Genomic DNA, 18,292 nt, shown 5'->3' on the forward strand with positions numbered 1-18,292 from the left:
AGCTGGGAGGCCGGGGCTAACAAGCTAGCAGACCAGGGCTAGCAAAGCTAGCAGAAGGGCCTTATAGGGATGTCTCAACGGAGGAAAGTCTGTTTTGGCCTCCGCGTGCGGTGACGTCGATAGATCAGTCGTGATGGATTAGTTGGGTTCCGAGTAGCAGAGGGGTCCAAGTCCAATTGGCAAAATAGGTATAGTGGCCCAAGAAATTGGCCGATGGATCTATACAGCTATCAGTCCAATATGCTCTAGACAGCTAGCAGCTAGTGGGCTGCTGCTATCGGATGGGCAATTCGGGGGTGGTCACGATGTAGAGGCCAGTTGGGTACCCCCTTGAGCAGATTACGTTGTAGTCTAGTCGTGAAGGAACAGCGGGGTTCCGTGCCCCGTACCGGCAGTAGAAGGGGTCCGGGTATTGTAGCCCAGGACCGGCTGATGGGCCTCTTATCTAGCCGGGAGAACGGGCCTAGCATGGGCTAGTTCCAGGCTAATTGGTGCTTGCTCCGGGACCGACGTTAGCCAGTACTCAGATAGCAGCTAGCTAGCTGCGAAGATCCAGGTGTAAATGACCAGAGCTTGCGGTAGGAATCCGGGGATATGGAGAGAAAATATGTCCGGTATGCTCTGGTTTGAGTCGCGTTGTGCAAACTGACAGAACTTTCCGAGATAAAGGTTAGCTGATGACCGCTAGCAGTGGTTAGCTGATTAGTAGCTAATAGCTAGTGAGCTGGCTAGCTTCTTTTGGGGGATTCCGAATATGAGGTGAATAAAAAAACAGATCTGCACCACATTGGGTGTAGTGGTTTGCAGGAGAGTGTTTTGAAGTTGAGTTTTAGAAAAAATATAAAAAATATATTGCAAAGAAAAGTTTAAAAAGGTACATACACGAGACACGACAAGACGAGGACAAAAATACGTCTGACTGCTACGCCATCTCGGATTGGGGAACGATGGTGTTGGAGTCGTGCCTGGCCGTGTCATGTGTGAACAGGGAGTACAGGAGGAGACTGAGCAGTTTCTCTTTCCTCTTCCCCCAAACCATCAAACCGCGCTGTGATCGTTCAGTCCTCCCACTCCCGCAACAGCAGGGGAGGCAGATAGACTGGAGAGGGAGGATGATGAGAGCACACATTTCCATATACAGAAAACTGTGTTATGGGATAAATATAGTACGTGTTCTGAACAGCATGTGGTCATGGAGAAACGTCTATGTGTTGCCTGGCGATATACAGAATCTAGCACACTGTATTGTTTACACTTTTCAATTTATTTGTTTATTATTGAAGGTATATATTGGCTGTTGCTACAGTAGTTTAAAGGCATACATTGGTAGTAGCTACATCAGGGGTCTACAATAGGTTGATCGCAGACCATTATGAAGTACATTCAATTTTCATGTGTTCCACCGCAAACTGTCATAAACAAATCTCACAAGTATGAGACACCGCAAGCTCCCATCTACAGTACCTTGCAAAAGTATTCATTCCACTGGCCGTTTTTCCTATTTTGTTGCATTACAGCCTGTAATTTAAATTGAATTTTATTTGGATTGCATGTAATGGACATACACAAAGTAGTCCAAATTGGTGAAGTGAAATTTTAAAAAATTACTCGTTTCAAAAAATGATTGAAAAAAAAAAACGGAAAAGTGGTGCGTGCATATGTATTCATCCCCTTTGCTATGAAGCCCATAAATAAGATCTAGTGCAACCAATTACTTTCAGAAGTCACATAATTAGTTAAATAAAGTCCACCTGTGTGCAATCTAAGTACCACCAAGCAAGCGGCACTATGAAGACCAAGGAGCTCTCCAAATAGGTCAGGGACAAAGTTGCTGAGAAGTACAGATCAGGGTTGGGCTATAAAAAATATCTGAAACTTTGAACATGCCACAGAGCACCATTAAATCCATTATTTTAAAAAATTGAAAGAATATGGCACCACAACAAACCTGCCAAGAGAGGGCCGCCCACCAAAACTCACGGACCAGGCAAGGAGGGCATTAATCAAAGAGGCAACAAAGAGACCAAAGATAACCCTGAAAGAGCTTACAAAGCTCCACAGCGGAGATTGGAGTATCTGTCCATAGAACCAGTTTAAGCCGTACACTCCACAGATCTGGGCTTTGCGGAAGAGTGGCCAGAAAAAAATAAGCAAGCATGTTTGGTGTTCACCAAAAAGCATGTGGGAGACTCCCCAAACATAAGGAAGAAGGTACTCTGTTCAGATGAGACAAAAATTGTGCTTTTTTGCCATCAAGGAAAACGCTATGTCTGGCGCAAACCCAACACCTCTCACCCGAGAACACCATCCTCACAGTGAAGCATAGTGGTGGCAGCATCATGCCGTTTTTTTGTCTTATTTATATATATTATATTTTGCATCTTCAAGGTGGTAGGCATGCTGTGTAAATCAAATGATACAAACTCCCCAAAAATCTATTTTAATTCCAGGTTGTAAGGCAACAAAATAGAAAAAATGCCAAGGGGGGTGAATACTTTCGCAAAAAAAGTATTGACGTTGAGTGACAGGCTATTTTCCTGTCACCACACTCCAAGTGCCCTCACCTCCTCCCTGTAGGTCTTTTCATCGTTGTTGGTGATCAAGCCCACTACTGATGTGTCATTTGCAAACTTGATGTTTGAGTTGGAGGTGTGCATTGCCAAGCAGTCATGGGTGAACAGGGAGTACAGGATGGGGCTGAACACGCACCCTTGTGAGGCCCCTTTATTGAGGATCATTGAAGTAGAGGTGTTGTTTCCTACCTTTACCACCTGGGGGCGTACCGTCAGGGAGTCCAGGACCCAATTGCACAGGGCAGGGTGGAGACCCAGGGCCTCAAGCTTAATGATGAGTTTGGAGGCTATTATGGTGTTTAATACTGAGCTATAGTCAATGAACACCGTTCTTACATAGGTATTTTTCTTGTCCAGATGGGATAGGGCGATGTGCAGTGTGATGACGATTGCATCATCTGTGGACCTATTTGGGCGGTAAGCAAATGGAAGTGGGTCTAGGTTGATAGGTAAGGTGGAGGTGATTTGATTCTTGACTAGTCTCTTAAAGAACATCATGATGACAGAAGTGAGTGCTACAGGGGCGATTTAGTTCAGTTACCTTTTCCTTCTTAGGTACAGTAACCATGGTGGCCATCTTGAAGCTTGTGGGGACAGCAGACTGGGATAGGGAGAGATGGAATATATCTGTAAACACACCAGCCAGCTGGTCTGCGCATGCTCTGATGTCTGGTGTATATGCAGGCCAATGAACAACTGGAACATCTTCAGCTTCCAGGAATTGTGTACAGATCCTTGCGAAATGGGGCTGTGCATTATCTTGCTGAAACATGAGGTGATTGCGACGGATGAATGGCACGTCAACGGGCCTCAGGATCACGTCACGGTATCTATGTGCATTCAAATTGCTATCGATAAAATGCAATTGTGTTCGTTGTCCTTAACTTATGCCAGACCAGACCCCACCGCCACCATGGGGCACTCTGTTCACAACGTTGACATCGGCATACCATTCACCCACACAAAGTCATATACGGTGTCTACTTTCTGCCCGGTACAGTTGAAACCGGGATTGATGGTTTGCTCCTGTGAGGCCTGTTGGACGTACTGCCAAATTCTCTAAAACGATGGTAGAGAAATGAACATTAAATTCTCTGGCACAGCACTGATGGACATTGCTGCAGTCAGCATGCCAATAGTATACCCCCTTAAAACTTGACACATCTGTGGCATTCTGTTGTGTAACAAAACTGCACATTTGTGGTCTTTTATTGTCCCCAGCTGAAGGTGCACCTGTGTAATGATCATGCTGTTTAATCAGCTCCTTGATATGCCACACCTGTCAGCTGGATGGATTATCTTGGCAAAGGAGAAATGCTCACTAACAGGGATGTAACCAAATATGTGTGCAACATTTGAGAGAAATAAGCTTTATGTGTGTTTGGAAAATTTCTGGGATCTTTTATTTCAGCTCATGAAACATGGGACCAACACTTTACATTTTTTTGTTAAGTATATTATTATTTCTATATATTATATATTGTATCATTCAACATCTGTACCTGTAAATACCCCCCACCAGTCCCACCTGGGGTGTCGTATGAAAAGCTGTGTATTGATCTGAGTGGATCCTCTCTCCTTCCCCTCCCATGCTCTCCTAAACGGCTGTGTACAGGAAGCTGTCATCCAAGACAAAGAAGCAATTATTCTGTGGTACTGATTGATGACACGTCCAGCTCCGCTTAATGTTGAACAACCCTCGCTGCACCAACAACACACAATATTCTCCACAGCCCTAGCCCGCCTCCCTCGGTTTTTGTCAAGTCCTGTAAAATTGCATCTGCCATTAATTTGTTGGAATTGGAGACTCAAGCCCATCAAAATCCTCCTCAAATGCAAACACAAAGATGACATATTTCGTAAAATACCAGAGGGAATGGGTACAGTGGTGTGTGTGTGTGTGTGTGTGTGTGTGTGTGTGTGTGTGTGTGTGTTTGTGTGCTTATGTTTGCATGTGTGTGAGAGAGGGGAGCGCTAATGTTGCATGACAGGTAAACCGAGGACTCCTCCTGAAGGTAAGGGAACCAGACGCACACACACACAAACAAACACACACACTGCTGTGCACCATTGACACTTCCCCACTGACAATTTCACACAAGGATAATACATTCCCGTTACTATTTAAAATCACATTTGCCAATGTACTAAAGGGGCAATCTGCCATTCAAACAATAACAAAGGAATACCCCGCCACCTTTTTGGGAAACAGTGTTGGGCTCAATATCGGAATTGAATTGAGAATGCCTCATACATTCCAGTTCAATTCTTGAATTTTAATTGAAGTAGTAAACAGGATACAGAATTGCAATTAAAGAAAATAGAGTTGAATTCATTAAATGCAAATGCCTCTTCTATTCTATGTTAGGTGTGGTCTATGCAAATATACATAATGTACATACAACATAAAACGTGTTGTTATAAGCATATAAAATATTGTTGAAACAATTGATTTTCAGGACAAACTCTTGAAATGAATGATTAAGGAAAACAACTTGTATGTGAATATTCTAAGTTGTTATATTTCATTAACCACTTCATTAATCATGCTTTAGTTTAAGACTCAAGTTGACCATGAAGCTTTCAAAATGAAGCCAAACAAATGAAATTATTGTTGGAAATATAATTGTCTATTCTAAGCACTAAGGTTAAAAGAGTATATGAACATTGTTTATGGAGAAAAGTGATATATTCTTTGGTATCTTGAAGTGTGACCTGTCAGATTCAATTAAACTTTCATGTTCTATAACTGAGTGGAATTTCTTTGAATTGCACTGAATTAAATTCCCAAACCCAAAATCAGTCCATGAAAATAAGCCCACGAAGTGAGGATTTTTTTGTATGGAGGTCAATGAGTGTCGAATTTGGTCAACAGAAGATGTAACTGCTAAATTTGCTACTTTATTTGTTCGAATATAAGTCTCATAATGGTTAGGTTGTTACGAATTCATTGATATAAGTGGACACACGTGGCATTTCGGCAATAAAATTCTGCCACTAAAAATGCCCTCTCTTAGAATGGTCCCAGCTGATCTCCTCCCCTTGTTAGAGGGGTCACTTGACTATCTTGTCAATATAATAGAACATCTTTGTTACAACTCATGAGCTAAGGGATGGGGCTAGAGAAATGTAACCACTTTCAAACTCATAGACGGGGTGAACATCCATCATAGCTTCGGAACCTGGTTTAAACTATGCAGTGTTTGTTTACAATTGTTATTTACCAAAACAAAGCATACATTTTGTCTTCTGATGGAGTTAGACAGTTGAACTAAGCTCATGGGGCATTTATAACTTATATTATTCAATAATCAATGGGTAGATATTCATTTTAAAAGTCCAAAAATGGATGAAGCATTCACAGATTCCGACTCAATGAATGCATTTAATATGTACATTTCCAGTAGGATCTACAGCGCCACACAACATGCACAGCCACCTCACAGTAGGGGGGATTGGTCAGTCCGTGTAGATAGAGAGGGAAGAAGAAAAATAGAGAGAGAAATTAAAGAGAGAACATGTTGAGAAACCACTTGGAGAAATCAAGAGAGATGGACAGGTGAAGACAATGAAAAAGGTGAAGACAGTGAACTAGAGATGAGGGAGGAAGCACATATTACTTTACTTCCACAATAGGTGGAGTCCCAGATGGCACGCTATTCCCTACATAGTGCACTACTTTTAACCAGGGCCCTGTTGAAAAGTAGTGCACTAAATAGGGAATAGTGTGTGAGTGGCATTTTGGATGCAGTGTCACAGTGGGTTAGAGCTTCTGATCACTGCATACACGTGGGTTGCGTAACACTTAGTAGGGGGAGAGAGAGGAGGTAGAACTCCATCGAGGGATCAGGCGTTGATAGTCCAGTGCAGTGAACCACAGAGCGAAACAGATCAGCCTACAGCTTTGAAGTTCTGGCTACACAAGCCCTTTGAACCTCCCAAGCTTAGATGTTCAAGTCTGTTGCTGTGCAATAATTAACATTTTACTGGGATCAATTTTCAAAGACAGGAGGCAAAACACAAAAGTCCTTCTTATCAACGGGCCGAAAGACAGATAGGTGAAGTTGCTGTATTTAGCCTGTGTGTCTGCTTCTACTTGCCTCGTCCCAAATGGCACCCTTTTCCCTTTATATACAGTGCATTCAGAAAGTATTCAGACCCCATGACTTTTTTACACATTTTGTTATGTTACATCCTTATCCTAAAATGGATTAAATAATCCCCCCCCCCATCAATCTACACAAAATACCTCATAATGACAAAGCAAAAACAGGTTTTCAATAATGTTAGCAAATGTAAAACAAAAAAATGAAATATACCATTTACATAAGTATTTTGCCCCTTTACTTAGTACTTTGTTGTGGCACCTTTGGCAGCGATTACAGCCTCAAGTTTTCTTGGGTATGATGCTACAAGCTTGACACACCTGTATAACCACCCATTCTTCTCTGCAGATCCTCTCAAGCTCTGTCAGGTTGGATGTGGACCATTGCTGCACAGATATTTTCAGGTCTCTCCAGAGATGTTCAATCGGTTCAAGTCCGGGCTCTGGCCGGGCCACTTAAGGACATTCAGAGACTTGTCCAGAAGACACTCCTGCGTTGTCTTGGCTTTGTGCTTAGGGTCATTGTCCTGTTGGCAGGTGAACCTTCGCCCTAGTCTGACGTCCTGAGCACTCTGGAGCAGGTTTTCATCAAGTATCTCTCTGTTTGCTCCGTTCACCTTTCCCTCAATCCTGACTAGTCTCCCAGTCCCTGCCGCTGAAAAACATCCCCTCAGCATGATGCTGCCACCTCCATGCTTCATCTTAGGGATGGTCCCAGGTTTGGTCCCAGGTTTCCTTCAGATGTGATGCTTGGCATTCAGGCAAAAGAGTTCAATCTTGGTTTCATCAAACCAAAGATTCTTGTTTCTCATGTTCTGAGAGTCCTTTAGGTGCCTTTTGGCAAACAACAAGTGGGCTGTCATGTGCCTTTTACTGAGGAGTGGCTTCCGTCTGGCCACTCTACCCTGAAGGCCTGATTGGTGGAGTGCTGCAGAGATGGTTGTCATTCTGGAAGGTTTCCGCTACAAGACCATGGTGCTTGCCTACGGAGCTGTGAGGGGAACGGCACCTCAGTACCTCCAGGCTCTGATCAGGCCCTACACCCAAACAAGGGCACTGCGTTCATCCACTTCTGGCCTGCTCGCCTCCCACCACTGAGGAAGTACAGTTCCCGCTCAGCCCAGTCAAAACAGTTCGCTGCTCTGGCCCCCCAATGGTGGAACAAACTCCCTCACGACGCCAGGACAGCGGAGTCAATCACCACCTTCCGGAGACACCTGAAACCCCACCTCTTTAAGGAATACCTAGGATAGGATAAAGTAATCCCTCTCACCCCCCTTAAAAGATTTAGATGCACTACTGTTCCACTGGATGTCATAAGGTGAATGCACCAATTTGTAAGTCGCTCTGGATAAGAGCGTCTGATAAATGACTTAAATGTAAATGTAAATGTTTCCCATCTCCACTAAGGAACTCTGGTGCTCTGTCAGAGTGACCATGAGTTCTTGGTCACCTCCCTGACCTAGGCCCTTCTCCCCCGATTGCTCAGTTTGGAAGAGTCTTGGTGGTTCCATACTTCTTCCATTTAAACATGATGGAGGCCACTGTGTTCTTGGGGGCCTTCAATGCTGCATACGTTTTTTTGGCGCCCTTCCCCATATTTGTGCATCGACAAAATCCTGTCTCGGAGCTCAACGGGCAATTCGACCTAATACAGTTTAAAAGATACCAAAAACTATTTAGTCCAATCAACGTCAGCTAAATACGATGTGGCTTTCCATGGTACTGACTTCTCTGTGTGTGTGTGTGTGTGTGTGTGTGTGTGTGTGTGTGTGTGTGTGTGTGTGTGTGTGTGTGTGTGTGTGTGTGTGTGTGTGAAGCATGCGTGGGAGCGTATGTGCTTGCAAGTAGAAAAAAAACATGTCTCACCCTACTTATAGAGAAACGCGAGCAATGCCATCCTCGTCTTTCATGTTGCCTGAACATTCTATGACAGTCATACAGTACACCCACGTTTCCCAAACTCGGTCCTGGGGACCCCAAGGAGTGCACATTTTGGTTTTTGCCCTACACAGCTGTTTCAAATAATCAAGGCTTGATGATGAGTTCATTATTTGAATCAGCTGTGTAGTGTTAGAGCAAAAACCAAAACATGCACCCCTTGGGGTCTCAAGGACTGAGTTTGGGAAACGCTGCAGTACATGCCTTTAGTTTTTGTTGTCCTAGGCTACCTGGCTAAAATACTTGCTTGCTAGCCTAACTTCATTCTGTGGGTCTGCATGTTGAACTCCCATCCTCTCAGGCCAGGGGCACAATGTATAAATGTATGGTTGGATCAGAATTGCTATTATAGTCATTAGCCAGTAAGGAGAATGTCCAAATCCCTATCTCCATCCATGGCTAATTTAGGAATGGGTCGATTTTAGCTAGCTAGCCACCGGAAGACAACAACACAACGAGATGCAACAATGAAATGTTTTTCTGTCAATGACGTTTGAATTCTAGTGATGTGATTGGTGTGAAGCCAATTACAAAATGGCTTCCCTTGGCACTTTTTTGGTGAGCAAGAACCATTCACAGCTGAACTCAATCAGTTTAGCTCAACACAGATTTGCTATTATGTATTTATTTATTTTTTATCAAGGGAGGCCAAATGCCTGCTGGTTTCCATTGCATTCAATGTTACAGGCAGCAACAATGTCATACTGTTTTTGACCAGAACAGCATCAGATGGGCTACACATTCAGAGACAGAGGGGCATTGTTCCGCTCGCTTGGATGCTTTCTCCGGTGAGATACTTTCAGCCTCTTGCGAATAGAAGGAAAATGATGAAACACAGAGACAAATAGATACATTATTTTCTATGTATTTTTTTTTGTTGGTTAATTTTTTGGGGGGAGACTTCCCTTGGCATTCATGAATACACGCCACTGGCCTTTACTTCATTTTTTGCCCCAGACCATTGAAGGGCTTCAAGGATAAGTATGTGATCCTTCTGACAAAGGCAACAATCTCATTGGTCGAAAAGCTTTTTTTTGTGTTACATAATATCTAGCCCTTATTCCCAAAAAATGTCCTAGCATCATTGATTCAGAGAACTGCTGGCTATACATGATTGCAATGTCGTCATGAGGTTTTACTCTGACTATAAAATGACATTTTGTAAACGTTGGTTTAGCAACTAGAAAAAAAAAGGTATTCATCTGGTTATAAACTGATTAACCATATAACAACCAAAGTTTGAAATCTTTCCCATTTAAAAATATGTTTTTGAATGTCGAGCTTCCAATAAATACTAATTTCTACTACTCCCACTACTAGCTAAGTCATTCACTGAGTGCGATTTCTCCTAAGACAAATATTTAATAACCACCACTGCTTCTATTGTTGTATAAACTCATACAATTGCTCCAGGCAGTCAAATACAAGCCTGTCCTTTCCGTAATCATAGGGTCTATTCTTTCAGTGTTCTCTAGTGACAGCCTATCAGGCATAGTGAAGCTATACACTCTCTATAGTGCAATACAGTACTTAACTCTCCGCACATAAGGAGAGGCACACAGAGAGCCAGGTTCTAATCAAGGAAATCAAAACGCACTTGGGCGACACTTGACAACCAGCTGTTCAGAGAAAAAGGAAAGCCTATCGCTCAGCTGACCTGGGCAGCACAGAGCATATGGATAGACGAACACATAATGTACCATACGCTTCATGCCACGTGACATCCATGCATTCTATTCATTGTTGTTAATGTCTGCGCCATATGGAAGGGCTTGTCCAGTTCTGTTATCGTAAAGGCAAGTAGACCTTCAGCCATTCATGCAGTGCGTACATCTCTGCCTGAAGCAAAAAAACTGGGTTTGAAGCAATAACAGGCTAAATAAATTAGCTATGTTCAGCATAATGTATGTACTCATCAAATCTAATTTTATTTGTCACATGCTTCATTAACAGCAGGTGAAATGTTCATTTACGGGCTCTTCTCAACAATACACAGAGAGAAAAAAAGAGAAATAATAGGAAAATAGAAAAATAATAACACAAGGAATAAATACACAATGAGTAATGATAACTTGGCTATATACATGGGGTAACAGTACCGAGTCGTGCCCTCTTCACGACTGTGTTGGTGTGTGTGGACCATGATAATTCCTTAGTGATGTGGACACCAAGGAACTTGAAGCTCTAGACCTGCTCCACTAAAGCCTCTTCGATCTGGATGGGGGCATGCTCAGCCCTCTGTTTCCTGTAGTCCACGATCAGCTCATTTGTCTTGCTGAAGCTGAGGGAGAGGTTGTTGTCCTGGCACCACACTGCCAGGTCTCTGACCTCCTCCCTGTAGGCTGTCTCATCGCTGTCGGGTTATCAGGCCTACCACTGTAGGAGAAAGGGAGAAAAGGAGGGGACTGAGCACGCACCCCTGAGGGGCCCCTGTGTTGAGGATCAGCGTGGTGGATGTGTTGTTGCCTACCCTCACCACCTGGGGGTGGCCCGTCAGGAAGTCCAGGATCCAGTTGCAGAGGGAGGTGTTTAGTCCCAGAATCATTAGCTTATTGATGAGCTTTGAGGGTACTATGGTGTTGAACGCTGAGCTGTAGTCAATGAATAGCATTCTCACGTAGGTGTTCCTTTTGTCCAGGTGGGAAAGGGCAGTGTGGAGTGCAATAGAGATTCCATCATCCAAGCGTCGGAGCCGGTGTAGTACGATTCAATCTTAGTTCTGTATTGGCGCTTTGCCTGTTTGATTGTTTGTCGGAGGGCATAGCAGGATTTCTTATAAGCTTCCGGATTAGAGTCCGCTCCTTGAAAGCGGCAGCTCTACCCTTTAGCTCAGTGTGAATGTTGCCTGTAATCCATGGCTTCTGGTTGGGGTATGTACGTACAGTCACTGCGGGGACGATGTCCTTGATGCACTTGTTGTTAAAGCCAGTGACTGATTTGGTATAATTCTCAATTCCATCGGAATCTCACAGACATATTCCTGTCTGTGCTAGCAAAACAGTCCTGTAGTTTGGCATCTGCTTCATCTGACCACTATTTCATAGACCAAGTCACTGGTGCTTCCTGCTTTAATTTTAGCTTGTAAGCAGGAATCAGAAAGATATAATTATGGTCAGATTTGCCAAATATAGGGCGAGGAAGAGCTTTGTATGCGGCTAATATGGAATTTTGTTATCAATGTTCATAAATTTCAATTCATCTACTCGGTCTGCAACCCAGAGTTTGTTAAGGTTCAAGTTTAAATGAAATAGACTGAATTCCCAGCTTACAATAGTCAAAATGTTTATTCACGAGCGCACTCTCCAGTTCATTATACAAAGACATCCATTTTATACCATGCTCCTTACTTACGCACACACATGCACACGAACATTAGGAGATGTATCTTCTTCTCCAGAGTTCTCACCACTGTATATCACTACCCAGCCGACAGTTCCATTCCCCCGAGATTAGGGAAACCCGGAGGGGTACTCCATGTCCTATCATACATTTCTCAGAGTTCTAGCCGGGTTGGTTCAAACACAGATGAATTGTTCTCTGTGTTTTCTTAGGCACACACACACATTCCTCTCTTTCCCAGTCCAGCCTAGTTGGACTTATGTTTAATATTTTAAATATTCCTTATACATGCTACATAACCTATAATGGTTAAGTTTCAGGGTATAATTATTTAATCATTATCTTTAAACGTATACATTATTTGATCAGCGGCTCTGTGTGCAATAAAGGTGATCAATAATTATTTTCCCTCTGGTTGCGCATTTAACATGCTGATAGAAATGAGGTCAAGCTGATTTAAGTTTCCCTGCATTAAAGTCCCCGGCCACTAGGAGTGCCGCCTTTGGGTGAGCGGTTTCCTGTTTGCTTATTTCCTTATACAGCTGACTGATTGTGGGCTTAGTGCCAGCATCCGTCTGTGGTTGTAAATAACAGCCAGGAAAAATATAAATGGAATCTATCTTGGCAAATAGTGTGGTCTACAGCTTGTTATAAGATACTCTACTTCAGGCGAGCAATATCTAGAGACTTCCTTAGATTTCGTTGCACCAACTGTTGTTTACAAATATACACAGACCGCCCACCTCGTCTTACCAGAGTGTGCTGTTCTGTCTAGCCGGTGCAGCGTATACTCCTCAATGCCATTGGAAGAACCCCGGAACATATTTCAGTCTGTGCTAGCAAAGCAGTCCTGTAGTTTAGCATCTGCTTCATCTGACCACGTTTTTATAGACCGAGACATTGGTGCTTCCTGCTTTATTATGCTTGTAAGCAGGAATCAGGAGGATAGAATTATGGTCAGATTTGCCAAATGGAGGGCTAGGTAGAGCTTTGTATGCGTCTCTGTGTGTGGAGTAAAAGTGGTCTAGAATTCTTTCCTCTCTGGTTGCACATTTAACATGCTGATAGAAATTAGGTCAAACTGATTTAAGTTTCCCTGCATTAAAAAGTCCCCGGCCACTAGGATGGCCGCCTCTGCGTTTTCCTGTTTGATTATGGCGGTATACAGCTCATTGAGTGCGATTTTAGTGCCAACATCAGTCTGTGGTGGTATGTAGACACCTACGAAAAATGCAGATGAAATCTCTCTCTGTAGAATCTTTTAACCTAGGCAAGTCAGTTAAGAACAAACTCTTATTTACAATGACAGCCTAGGAACAGTGGGTTAACTGCCTTATCCAGGGGCAGAACGACAGATTTTTACCTTGTCAGTTCGGGGATTCGATCTAGTAACCTTTCAGTTACTGGCCCAATGCTCTAACCACTTAGATATCTGCCACCCCACCAAGATAGTGTGGTCTACAGCTTATCATGAGATACTCCACCTCAGGCGAGCAAAACCTTGAGACTTCCTTAGATTTCATGCACCAGCTGTTGTTTACATATATGCATAGGCCCCAGCCCCGTGTCTTACCAGAGGCTGCTGTTCTATCATGCCGATAGAGTGTATAATCTGCCAGCTGTATGTTCTTAATGTCGTCGTTCAGCCACAACTCGGTGAAACACAAGATATTACAGTTTTTAATGTTCCGTTGGTAGAATATACATGCTTTCAGTTCGTCCAATGTATTTTAAAGCGTTTGAACATTAGCTAGCAGGACGGAAGGCAAAGGCAGATTAAGCACTCGTTGCCTGATCCTCACATGGCACATGTTTCCTGCTCCAGCGAATGCCGGGGATCTGGGCCTGGTCGGGTGTCTGTAGTATCTCCTTCCCGTCCGACTCATTGAAGAAAAACTCTTCGTTGAGTAATCGCAGTTACAGCTCTTTTTCGGTCATAAGAGATTATGTACAAAACAACTTTCGAACAACGTGAAAAAACAAACAAAATAGCATGGTTCGTTAATGAGCCGATAAGACGGCAGCCATCCCCTCTGGCGCCATCTTTATGATTTCATGGCTACAGATCTGAGTTCCAAGGGGCGATAGTCATTTAGACAGGTTACCTTGGTGTTCTTGGGCACAGGGGCTATGGTGATCTGCTTGAAACATGTAGGTATTACAGACTGGATCAGGGAGAGGTTGAAAATGTCAGTGACCTCCCGGGTGTTGCAGTGGTTAAGGGCGCTGTACTGCAGCGCCAGCTGTGCCATCAGAGACTCTGGGTTCGCGCCCAGGCTCAGTCGTAACTGGCCGCGACTGGGAGGTCCGTGGGGCGACGCACAATTGGCCTAGTGTCGTCCGGGTTAGGGAGGGCTTGGCCGGTAGGGATGTCCTTGTCTCATCTTGCACCAGCGACTCCTGTGGCGGGCCGGGCGCAGTGCGCACTAACCAAGGTTGCCAGGTGCACGGTGTTTCCTCAGACACATTGGTGCGGCTTGGTTGGGTTGTGTATCGGAGGACGCATGACTTTCAACCTTCGTCTCTCCCGAGCCCGTACGGGAGTTGTAGCGATGAGACAAGATAGTAGCTACTAAAACAATTGGATACCACGAAATTGGGGAGAAAAAGGGGTAAAATTCAACAGCTCATGCTCTGCGTATGAATCTTGGTAATTATTCTGGCCCTGCGGCCTTGTGAATGTTGACCTGTTTAAAGGTCTTACTCACATCGTCTACGGAGAGCGTGATCACACAGTCGTCCAGAACAGCTGGTGTTCTCATGCATGGTTCAGTGTTGCTAGCCTCGAAGCGAGCATATAAGGTATTTAGCTCGTCTGGTAGGCTCACGTCACTGGACATCTCGTGGCTTGTTTACCCGTTGTAATCCGTGATAGTTTTTTATATATATGTTATCCTGGGAGGCTTGCTGGGCACACTAACACACACACACATACACACACACACACACACATGCACGAGCACACACATCAGCTGTCACATCAACCACTGCAGGCTTGTCTGCTGACAGGGTGTCTAAAATCATGTTCAGCTCGGCTGTCTCCACCCGCTGTCAGTCAACTAGGCTAAAAAGATTGGGTGTGGACATGCAGAACAAATCCCTCACCACTAAAAACGGAGGAACTTAAGATTCAAGACACATCACTATTAGATAATCAAGAACTTAGCATTTAGAATACATACACTGCAAAAAGTTGTACATTCAAACTGTTAACAGTTTTTGACTGTAAGAGTTGGTAAAAAAAAAACTGGTGTTTGTAACTAGTTGATTATGATTGTGTCATTTAAGTTTAAAAAAAGTGTCACATGCTTCAAATACAACGGGTGTAGACTTAACCGTGAAATGCTTGCTTACAAGCCCAACAATACAGAGTTAAAAAATTATAATAAAAAGTCAAATAGTAACACAAGAGGAATAAAATACACAAGAATGCAGCTATATACAGGGAGTACCAGTACCAGATCAATGTGCAGGGGTATGAGGTGTTTGAGGTAGACATGTACATGAAGGCAGGACTAGGCATCAGAATAGATAATAATACTACAATACAGAACAGAGTAGAGCAGCCTATTATGCGTGTAAAAATGTGTATGTGTGTGTGTTTATGTTGCTGGTCTGGGTGTGTGTGTTATGCTTGTGGGTGCATATGTACTGTAGTGTATGTGCAATTTAAGGCAGACAAAAGAAGACACTCTCAGTCCACCAGGGTCCACCAGGACACAACAGCCCCAGACACATAGATACAGCTCTCTGCTCTCAACGAGCAGAACCTCTGTCCTTTCCTGAGACCAACCAGGTATGTGTCCCAAATGGAACCCTTTTCCCTATTTTGTACACTAGGGCTCTGGTCAAAAGTAGCACACTATGTTGTCGGGTCCCGATTTGAACGCAGCCCAGGTCTTTCAAATATCCCAATACTAGTCCACCTAGGCTAGGGGCTGCTCCAAGTCTCTCTCTCACAGATTGTAATCAAAAGAAGTAAGGAGTTGGAGAAAACTCCTCACGCTTACTCGCTAGTTAGTTTGCCTTTCTCCCTTGTTTCTCACTAGGGACATTGGGTAGATTGGTGCATGTAATGTAACGTAGCAGTAGCCTCGGGTTGAGGAAGTTTCGTTTTCTGGTACTTGTTTCTGTGTTGTACAATGTAATGAGTTCATACGCAATGCTTGAGACATTCATAAGCACCCCACAAGCATTCGTGTGTACTGAATGAAACCACCAAAATAGATATGGAGTTTGCTCTAATGTGGCAGATTGCTGTAACTGAACGTACGGTACAAACGAATGGTCCCTTACAGTGAGCATTTATTTATGAATGCTTAAGTGGTATTTATGCAGTGCTTGTGAATGCTTTGCATATTCATTTTCAACAGTCTTCGTGGCAATGCGTTAAAAGGGGGGAATTGTGAGGGTTTTGTAGGTGAATTGGATGTTGTAGCTGACACATGCACCTTGGTGTTGTATCTGCACCGTTTACTGCAGAACTCCTGACTGTAGTTTCAAGTTTCATTAGTTGTGTGCACAGGATACACATTGTATACACCGTCCAATTACATGCTTACTTGCAGGTCCCTTCTTGACAATGCAACAACAATAAGAAATAATAAGATAAGATTACGAACATAAAGAAAATGCTCAGTAGGGCCTCCAGAGCGGCACAGCGGTCTAAGGCACCGCTTCACATTGCTAGCTGCGTTACTACAGATCCTGGTTTGATTACCGGGCTGTGTCGCAGCCGGCCACATGCATGCTGACACGGTCGCCAGTTGTACGGTGTTTCCTCCGACACATTGGTACGGCTGACTTCCGTCTTAAGAGTGCATTGTGTCAAGAAGCTTGGCGGGGTTGTGTTTCGGAGGACACACGGCTCTTGACATTCGCCTCTCCCTAGTCCATACTGTAACTACCAATTGGAGGAGAAAAATTGAGGAGAAAAATTGGGTAATTATTTTACATTTTATTTTACATTTGCTCAGTTGAATAGAATAAACATTTTAGCATAAGTATAATACAGGAAGCCACCATTTTTTGTCCAATATTTACACGTGTTTTGGGGAAAGGGGGATTGGGTGAACGTTTTTACTCTGTGCAGTATTTGGCAATATGAGTCTGGAAGCAGCAGTTGCGATGTGTGTGTAATGTGAATGTGTGTGCTTGTGCGTATGTGGATGAGTGTATATCTGTATGGGTGTGTGCGTGAGTGAGTGCATGTGTGCTAAGGTGTGGAGAGTCCGTGCAGGTGGTCAGTCCAGTTCAAGTGTTCAGCTGTCTGATGACTTGTAGATAGAAACGGTCTCTGAGCCTGTTGGTATCAGACCTCATGCTGCCCGAGCGAGTGAACATTTTATGGCTGGGGTGTCTGGGGTCCTTGGTGATGCTTACAGGCCTTCCTCAGGCACCGTTTCAAGTTGATGTCCTGGATGGGTAGGAGTAAGGTCCCAGTGGAGGGACTTGCAATTCCAGTACCAGGCTGTGATGCAACCGGTCAATACATTCTTGATGGTGCAGCGGTAGTATTTGGACAGGACAAGGGGTGGCATGCCAAAATTCTTCAGCCGCCTTTGAAGGTAGAGATGATGTTGCGCCCTCTTACACAAGAGTGGTGGTGTTGTTGGTCCATGTCAATCAATCAAGTAAATGTATTTATAAAGCCCTTTTTACATCAGCCGATGTCACAAAGTGCTATACAGAAACCTAGCCTAAAACCCCAAACAGCAAGCAATTCAGATTTAGAAGGGCGGTAGCTCGGAAAAACTCCCTAGAAAGGCAGGAACCTAGGAAGAAACCTAAAGAGGAACCAGGCTCTGAGGGGTGGCCATTCCTCTTCTGGCTGTGCCGGGTTGAGATTATAACCGTACATGGCCAAGTTGTTCAAAAGTTCAGAAATGACCAACAGGGTCAAATAATAATAATAATCACAGTGGTTGTAGAGGGTGCAACAGGTCAGCTCCTCAGGAGCAAATGTCAGTTGGCTTTTCATAGCTGAGCATTCAGAGTTAGAGACAGCAGGTTCGGCAGAGAGAGAGATTCGAAAACAGCAGGTCCGGGACAAGGTAGCAAGTCCGGTGAGCAGGTTATGGTTCCATAGCCGCAGGCAGAACAGTTGAAACTGGAGCAGCAGCACGACCAGGTGGACTGGGGACTGCAATGAGTCATCAGGCCAGGTAGTCCCTGAGGCATGGTCCCAGGACTCAGGTCCTCCGGGAGGGGAGGGGAGGGGAGGGAGAGGGAGAGAGAATTAGAGGGAGCATACTTAAATTCACACAGGACACTGGATAAGACTCGATATAACAGATATAATACTAGATATAACAGACTGACCCTAGCCCCCGAC

The sequence above is a fragment of the Oncorhynchus nerka genome, unplaced genomic scaffold (assembly GCF_034236695.1).
Source record: "Oncorhynchus nerka isolate Pitt River unplaced genomic scaffold, Oner_Uvic_2.0 unplaced_scaffold_36___fragment_2___debris, whole genome shotgun sequence".
In the NCBI taxonomy this organism is placed as follows: domain Eukaryota; kingdom Metazoa; phylum Chordata; class Actinopteri; order Salmoniformes; family Salmonidae; genus Oncorhynchus; species Oncorhynchus nerka.